The 8,955-nt window shown below is 33.0% G+C and overlaps 1 non-coding gene across 1 annotated transcript; it reads left to right on the top strand.

The window, feature by feature from the left end:
• The first annotated feature begins 4,942 nt into the window (after window positions 1–4,942).
• Window positions 4,943–5,014, top strand: TRNAE-UUC (transfer RNA glutamic acid (anticodon UUC)). Its single transcript has one exon. It is a non-coding gene; the product is annotated as a tRNA-Glu (tRNA).
• The last annotated feature ends 3,941 nt before the right edge of the window (window positions 5,015–8,955 follow it).

Raw genomic sequence — 8,955 nt, 5'->3', positions numbered from 1 at the left:
TCTTTCTTGGATAATGTGTGTTTTTTAAAGATGTTACTATGAAAAATTGCACGGAAAATATGCAGAGAATTCAATTATTTGGTAATAATCACCCTGAGAAATTTTCTAGGTGGTAGTCAATAGGCATTGCCTTGATTCCTGTTCTTTTCTGATTACTCAAAATGAGACACTGGTTCTCATTTTTGTGCAGAATTTTAAAAATTGTCCAGTATCAAGTAGGTGTCTAGTAAACATTTCCAATACATTCTAAATGCCACACAAAATAATTGCCATTGGAAAGCTTTCCAAAATGCATGCAACACAGATCAAAAAAAGATGTATGTGTTAAGACCTGAATAAATAACAACTATGTTTTAAAGCTTAAACTAGAAGGAATACAACAATATGCTATTTCTGTTTTTATTGTAACGTTACAGACAAGTAGCACTCTTCACCTCCGTGGTCCCATCTTTCTTCCTCCCTATATTTCCTCATTTCCACATTCTCTAGGAGTACATCACAGACTGTACATTTTTCCTATGTTTTTGCAATTTTACTATATTTGTATAAATCCATAAACACTGTATATAGGATGATAGAGTATGAGTGTGGATTTGAATGCATATATATGATAAGAACATTGCAAACGTTCTGTGACTTGTTCTTTGCACTCAAATAATGTTAAGGTGCATCCTTCTTCGTGCATTTAGTACATTCATTCATTTCTCTGCTATATAGAATTCCCTCCATTATCCATTCTCTTTCTGATAGAACGTATGGATTGTTTTCCATCTTCTTCTCTTGTAAACAATACTGCAATGAACATACTTTCATGTGCCTTCTTGAATACATTGTGCTAGAGATTTCTAGGTTATATACCTAAGTAAAGCATTGTTGGGTCATAAAGTATACATATTTTCTAGATATTCTCAACAGATAATAGACCAAATTTATACTCCCACCAGTTGTATCATTTATCTTTACCAATAGTTAATAGTCTTTTAACTTTTATCAAATAGTGGTTTTAAAATGATATTTCATTATTGTTAGTGATTGTGTTTTTGACGGTGATATTATTACTACATTATTCTTCACTTCTTTCTTTTATTTATCTTCTAACTTTTCTTTAATAAGCATGTATTTACTGTAAAAAATTATATAACATTTTATAAATACTTTTTTCTTTTTTTAGTATTTTCCTTTTTATTCAATAAGCATTTGTTTTAGCATTGTGTTGATTGCTACAGACAAAGGCAAAAATTAATTTTTAAAAAAGGTATAGTCCTTGCCTTCAAAGAGCTTGTGGTCTAGTCAGGCAGACAGATATTGTTTAGTAACCATAAAAAGTGACTGAGAATATAGAAGCAGCAGAGAACCAGGATTTATTAATACTAAAAGAGGCAATTCCAGAGGAGTCCTTTTGGAGATATAATGGATGAGCTCATATTAACTTTTCTTTGAGGAGGCTGTAGGCTTCATATTAGGATCTAGCTTAACATGACTGGAAAAAAATAGTAATATACAAACAGTAAAATGTGGAATAATGGTGGGATCATCTGAAGGTGAACGGACATTAACGATTTATTATAAGAAACAGTGTCAGAATAAACTGGAGTGGACAGGTTGACTTCCTTCCCCGCAAAAGCCTCACAAAATACCCATTTTGTCAAAGTTATATGAGCAAAGTTCCTGGGACCAGACTGTAGAAGCAGGGTAAAGTGGGAAGAGGAAGCTGACCGTGACAGCTTGTTATAAGTTCCCCATGCAATCACAGTGAACATGTTTGCATGCCCTCCTGGCAATACTAGATGACAGCCCCATGACACTATAGAGGGACCAATGCTTTTTGGCTCACCAAGCACTTTCAAGTTATTATTTAATTTATCATTCTATATACTCGATTGATGAGAGAAATGAGTCTCAGAAAAATTCAACTTGTCCAAAATCATGGAACTAAGGTATAATTCAATTGAAATGAAAACACAAGACTTTGAACTCTTAACTCATCCTTCATAGAAGTCCTTACATTTTCCTTCTTCTGGAACTTACTTCTAAATCAGATGTTTGCCCATAAATTATACAGATACAGATAAATGATACAGCTGGTGGGAGTATAAATTTGATCCCACAAGTAGACACGCACACACACACACACACACACACACACGTATAATTAGTAAGGGATTCTTGACTATCCATTGACTATCCATTCTTCTATGGTAAGCAGTTAGAGAAATATGAAGACTATACATCTTCAGAGGTACACCCTTATACAAATTGTTCTGCCCCTTAAATTTTGTATTTATCTGCAGTTTGGAGATTGAGGGTATATAACTAGAGCTTAGAATTGTAAATTACATTTAATAAAGTTGACGATTGACTAAAAGCTTTTCAGCCAAGAAGGGGATATAACCAAATTAATAAAAGTGACCTGAGAGGAAAAAAAATGTCATTTTCCTTTTTCCTTGTAATGAAAAGTGATTTCATGATGCAGTCTGACAAAGAGATTTATCCATGCATCCATTCAACAAATATTTTTTGAGAACTCACTATGTCCCAGTTAGGGTTATGTATTTTTCATAAATTATCTCATGCTAATTTCAATAGCAGCTCTATGATATTGGTATTATTAACTCTATTTTAAAATAATGAAAATGGAGGTAAGGAGATCAAATAATTTAATCAAGGTTACACATTTTTTAAGGGGAAGAATTAACTCCAAAGCTTATTTCTGATCCAACATGTTGTATACTACAAATATATTTTCTTACATTCTAACAATTATTTTCAGGCCCATGGACTTGAAAAATAATAGATATCTAGAGAATAGCAAAAGATGTTCAAATATCTACACTTCTAAATCATAAAATCATTAATGAATAATATTTAAATATTTTGTTTAAAAAACATAATGCTAGAGGAATTCACATATTTTTGAATGAGGAAATGACTGTGTGCACGATATTGGTTCTTGTCAAGTGATTGACCGCATTATTTTATATTTTTCAAAACATCAAAGCAATAAGAGAAATAAACAGTACTGACACTGGAATGTGGTATAACTATTACTTTGTGTCTATTTCCATGAAATCAAACCAACTTATATATGATGAAATGGAAATATGTTGTAAAACTTTGTAGATTTACTTCCTAAAATGGTATTTATTTGACTTCTGTGCTCATGTCAAATGTTCTACATATGCAGCTTATGATTTTTGCATTGAAAAAATAATAATAAAGCCACTGGTTACTGTAAAAGGTCACCTTTTTAATTGGTGTAATAAAGCCCAGCTGGTGAGCCAATCTCCAGAATAACTCGGGGCTAGCACAGTGGTGGCAGAATGAAGAATGCATTTGGTAAGAGGGAAGTGATTTTAGCATATGGCCTTTACTTCACATATTTGTGACTGCCAGTCACCAATATCGAACTTTATTTAAGGTAAAGCATCTTTGAAGGTTCAAGTGATTTATACTGCAACCTATGTCCTCACACTAAACATAAAGAGGTAGATTTATCATCATGAATATACAAAGGGAAGTAATTGATTCTTTGGTCTGAATTTTTCTCTCAGTTAATAGATTTCCCCTTTAGCAACAACAAGGCAAAAATAATAAGGACGCATACAAGATAACTTAAGTACAGCTCCCTTTGGCCCTGCTAGTCACTAAAAGCTTATCTAGTATTTCCAGCACTCTTCATGAATGCTCTTTCTGCTCTGTGTTTAGAATGATAAAATCTTGTAGCTCCATAAATGTTAACTTCATCTTGTAGAAAAATAATAAATACGTGTTTGACATAATGCATAATTCTCTATTTTGCCTCTTGACATTTAAGAGAATTGTTATAATTATATCTATTCAGATAGAGACGTGCTGCCTCCTTTTAAATTGTGATAACACTTAACAGTTATAAATACAATTCAGGATCCATATGAAATACAGTCTAGGACTTTTCCGGCCATAATATGTTTTAAAAAATACCTCAAAGGAGTCCTGGTGATTTAATCAACCGTGAAAATATTGCCAGAGTGTTTTTACAATATAAAAAATGCTTTAAGATGACATTTTGATATTCTTATAAAAAAGTTTGATTTTTTTGGTTTTTTTTTGTTTGTTTGTTTGTTTTTACTATTTCAATGCTATAGACAAAATGAGTTTGTGTATAAATACATTGAAAATCTAAGAAAACTGAAAAACAAATATAAACTGAAATGGAGCTATGAGGGCAGTCTTGCTGACAAAATTTCTTTCATTCATTGTATATTAGGTATCCTGTATTTGAGGCAACTTATACAAAGCTACGTGATGCATCATATTATATATAGTGAGGCTGAATAGAAGCCTAGTTCATTGTATGAACATGGAAAGTAAACACTGAAAGATTAATTTCCAAATTATTCTATTCTCTCAAATATCTCAAATTCAATTGTTCTCTATTCCTTTACCTCTTAATCAAAATTATAAAATATTATTTCATTCACTAAACAAGTGATATCTTTATTCCAATTCATCTTTCACATCAACTATATTTTTTAACATAAAAGGATGCCAACACAAAGTCAACTAGATCAGCTATTTCTCAAAATATGCATATGAATGGAGTATACCACACAATATAGACACAAGTGGAGAAAGAAAGATATTTGTAATAAATACTACTTTTGCTTTTATCTGGATAGTTAAATTTTGGTGATTTCTTTACATTCAGCTGAACTTTTAATACTTTTTCTAATTCTTGCATTTTATAATGAAGATGTAGTTTTTAAAAAAGTCATTTCTCTTAGAATTTTATTTTAATATTTCCTCAGTACATCAAAACCCCAAGGTGATACCTTCTGAATACTTCAACAGTAGTAGTGGGAAATTTCAAAAAGTAGTTTTCTTCATGGAAGAGCTCATATAAGTTTTGTTTAATTAAATACAAACAGAAAGTACTTTTAAGTATCAATAATTATTTGGGAATTCCCTGGTGGTCCAGTGGTTAGGACTCGGCACTTTCATTGCCGAGGCCCAGGTTCAATCCCTGGTCGGGGAACTGAGACCCCGCAAGCCGCACGGTTCAGCCAAAAAAAAAAAAAAATTGTAGCGAATTGTAGCATATACTTAGGTGAATGAAAAACAGAGAGCACTATTCCAGATGAGGCTGAAGAATTTTCTAATTATTCTAGTCATTTATAACCATAATATTTTATGAATCTGTAAGTAACAGCTTACATTAAGTTATAACATCTTACATCTACAATGAATATCTATGTAACAGTGATTGGAAATACATCTGGAAGATATAAAGGGATGCTGTAAAAACAGATTTATGTTCTATATTTCTTGGCAAGCAGGGCAAGTTCAGGCAAGAACGTGGGGGAGGCAGTTGCTCTTTGTTCAAGACACGCTCTTTTATGCTTATTCACTCATACTGAGTCCCATACAGTCTTAGACATTTCCATCAAGCGAAAAAAATCTTCACTAATTTATACCCAAGATGTATTTGCTGCGATATGTTGTAGAACAACAATGATAAGCTTCTTGCTATCTTTACAAATATTTTCACAATGTTAGACTATAGGATGATAATTATAGTTTCTTCATCACAAATAAAAATTACATAATATTCTGGTGATTTCCTAAGAAGGAAATCAATGGCAGATAACTCACTGATACCATCCCTGGATTGCATATTATAGAAAGGATCATTCTATGATGGGATAGGGCCATATCTCCCCTTCATTTCCATGAACTGTTTTCCTAAGTTATCTCTTACCTACTCCTTCCTTCCCCTGCATAAGACCCAAGGAAATGTCATCTACTTTCAAGTGTGATACAGATCATTATCCTTATGCAACATTTTCTCTAAAATCATATTTCTGTACCCTTTGAATTTCTCAAGGTGAAAAACCAAAAAACAAAGAATGTGCTTTGTTTTTTCTGTAAATTTCACAGTTTTAAATGTTATGCTATTAACAGTAATAGAAACAGCAAAGGGGTTAGAAATAGTAGAGCAAGTCAACTTTTGTTCTGAAAACTTCCATTTCATAATTATGCAACTGTCAAATCAGTATTACAGTTAAAACGCTATCACGGGACTTCCCTGGTGGCACAGTGGTTAAGAATCCACCTGCCAATGCAGGGGACACAGGTTTGATCCCTGGTCCCAGGAAGATCCCACAGGCCACGAAGCAAGTAAGCCTGTGCACCACAACTACTGAGCCCGCCCTCTAGAGCCCGCGAGCCACAACTACTGAGCCCGTGTGCCATGCCTAGAGCCTGTGCTCTGCAACAAGAAAAGCCATTGCAATGAGAAGCCCATGCACCACAATGAAGAGTAGCCCCTACTCACCGCAACTAGAGAAAGCCCACGCACAGCAGCAAAGACCCAATGCAGCCAATAAATAAATAAATACAATTTTTAAAAAACCAAAACGCTATTGCATTTTTCATGAATATAATCATCTATGTAAATTAGAAAAATCTAAATCAACAGACCTTATGACATGTCCAAATAAAAGAAACGCTTTGGAAAGTAATTTAATAGTAGCCACAGTATAGCTCAGACAACAAGGATGGAATGAAGAAGAGGATGAGTGTAGAAAAGTGGAGAGGGGAGTGTACTGGATTCACCTCTTTGGTAGCAATTGTCACAGGCATGGACTTATTGACACATGAGAAACTTCCGCCCTAATTGCTACATTTATCATTAAGAATTATGACAGTCAGAATCTGATGGTTTGATTGACTTTACAAGTAAGCCTGATAATAATATGTGGTCAACCAACTTTACTATTAAAGTTGTATGGCGTGGAATAGCAGAAAGATCACTAGCTTCAGAGTCAGAGCCCAGTATTCAAAACATGGCTTTTCATTTACTTTACATCGTAAAGTTACTGAATTACAATCTCACCCTCTGTAATATATGAATAATAAGATTCCTCAGTTGATTGCTGTAAATAATATTTGTGAAATGCTTGAGGGTGATCAAGTCCCTGATCACATTTTATTTTTGGTCAACCAAAATGTCATTTGTGTTATATAAGTTCATATATATAAGTTCATGTCATTCTTCATGGATTTCATACTTGAAAATTTGCCTACATGATAAAATTTATTCATAACCCCAAAGTCAATCATGACAGCACACTCTCTATCATTTGAAGATGTAAAATAATCAACAGTGGTGAAAAACTTGTCACCTGATGTGCACCCTCCCAGGTTGTGAGGTTGAACAAAGTGACACTTACTTTCTTGTTTCAGTTCTCCTATTGCAAACAAATGTCGTTCTGGCCGTCAATTTAGTGTCATGCTTTTTGCATTTCTGTGCTTTTTATTACTGAGTTCACTATTTCAGATGCCCCCCAAGCACAGGGCTGAAGAGTGGTCTAGTATTCCTAAGCACAAGAAGGCTATGATATGTCTTATGGAGAAAACACATATATAAGATTCTTTCTTTCGGCATGTTTCTGGCTGCTCTAGGCATGTACTTCATCTGGTCCAACCCCAAACCTGGGAAAACCTACACAGGTTTATTTTGGTCCTGGAAATTTATAAGAAATTTGAGAAAATTTGAATTCATTTAATCTTCAACAAATATTTTAAGTAAACGTTATTTCCTTCATTTTGGAGAGGAAGAAAATGAAAATTTGAACTGACATGTTTAAAGTGATATTAGTCTCATTCTTGGTAAAAATGATTTTCCGATTATGAAGCGAAGAAAAACATGAATGACTTTGCCTTGTGAAATTTGCCTACAACCAGCCAAGACTTCAAATGTTAGATGTTATTAGACATGTGTTAGCTCATTAAGAGAGTATGATAATCACCTTGTTCAATCTCCTGCCCCAATCAAGATTCTGTTTCTATACCTTCACTGATAAATAATTCTCATTGAGAAAAAATTATCTTTCATAACAGGCAGTCTATTCCATTTTTAAATTACTTATGTATTTATAAAGCTATTTTAAGAGTTAACTGAAAAGTTTTAATGCCATTGACCTCAATTTAATTTTTACAGAGAAAATACAAGCTTGTTCTTTCTTTTCACCTGACAGTTTTTCCCTTCATGTGACAGAAGCTTCTAAATGTGTCCCTATTTCATTCCAAGAATATGTTAATTACTGAAAATAAACTGGAACAGAATTTAACAATTTTGATAAATTTAACAAATACAGTTGTGGAAATCTTAATAATTGTAACTACCACTGGGTCTATATTATATATTATGTTTCAGTAATAAACCATAAGAGTTATCAAAATATTTTGCCAGTGGAGACAATTTCAATAAGATTATTTTCTTTTTTTAATAAAAATCAATCTATACTACAAGATTGACACATGATTTAAAACTTGAATCTATGAGGGATCATTAAAAATAGTTGACCACACAATTTCTTTCTTCTTTCTTCCAAGAAAGAAAGAAGGAAGGATAGAGGGTGGGAGAGGAAGGAAGGTGGGGGGGAGGATGAAGGGAAGGGAAGATAAAAGGAAAGAAAAAAGGAAGTAAGGGTAGGAGGGCAGGAGAAAAAGAAAGAAGAAGGAAGAAGGATAATCTAAAAGGTATACTGCAAAATGGGAATACTATGCAATATATATTATAAAAGTAGGTAGACATAATATATAAGGACTTTAGTACATAAATACTTCTTCCATGCCAATAAGAAAAAGAAAAATGGTCAAAGGATATGTGGTGAGCTGCTTCTAAGAAGGCTCTCAATAATGCCATTTTCTGTTATTCATGCCCTTGGCAATCCTCTCCCTGAGGAGGGACTGTATGTAATGACTCCTTTTTCATGAATGAAATATAGCAAAAGTGATAGATCTCATTTCTAAGATAAATTAGAAAAAGACAGTGGTTTCCACTTTGGGTACTTTTATTTATTTATTTATTTATTTATTATATGTGTGGTCTATTTTTGTTTTTGAATTTTATTTTATTTATTTATTTTTTTATACAGCAGGTTCTTATTAGTTTTCTATTTTATACATATT

This window comes from Physeter macrocephalus, chromosome 19 (genome assembly GCF_002837175.3).
Source record: "Physeter macrocephalus isolate SW-GA chromosome 19, ASM283717v5, whole genome shotgun sequence".
In the NCBI taxonomy this organism is placed as follows: domain Eukaryota; kingdom Metazoa; phylum Chordata; class Mammalia; order Artiodactyla; family Physeteridae; genus Physeter; species Physeter macrocephalus.
Note: the sequence above shows the minus strand (reverse complement) of the source record. Positions and strands in the feature narration are given on the sequence as shown.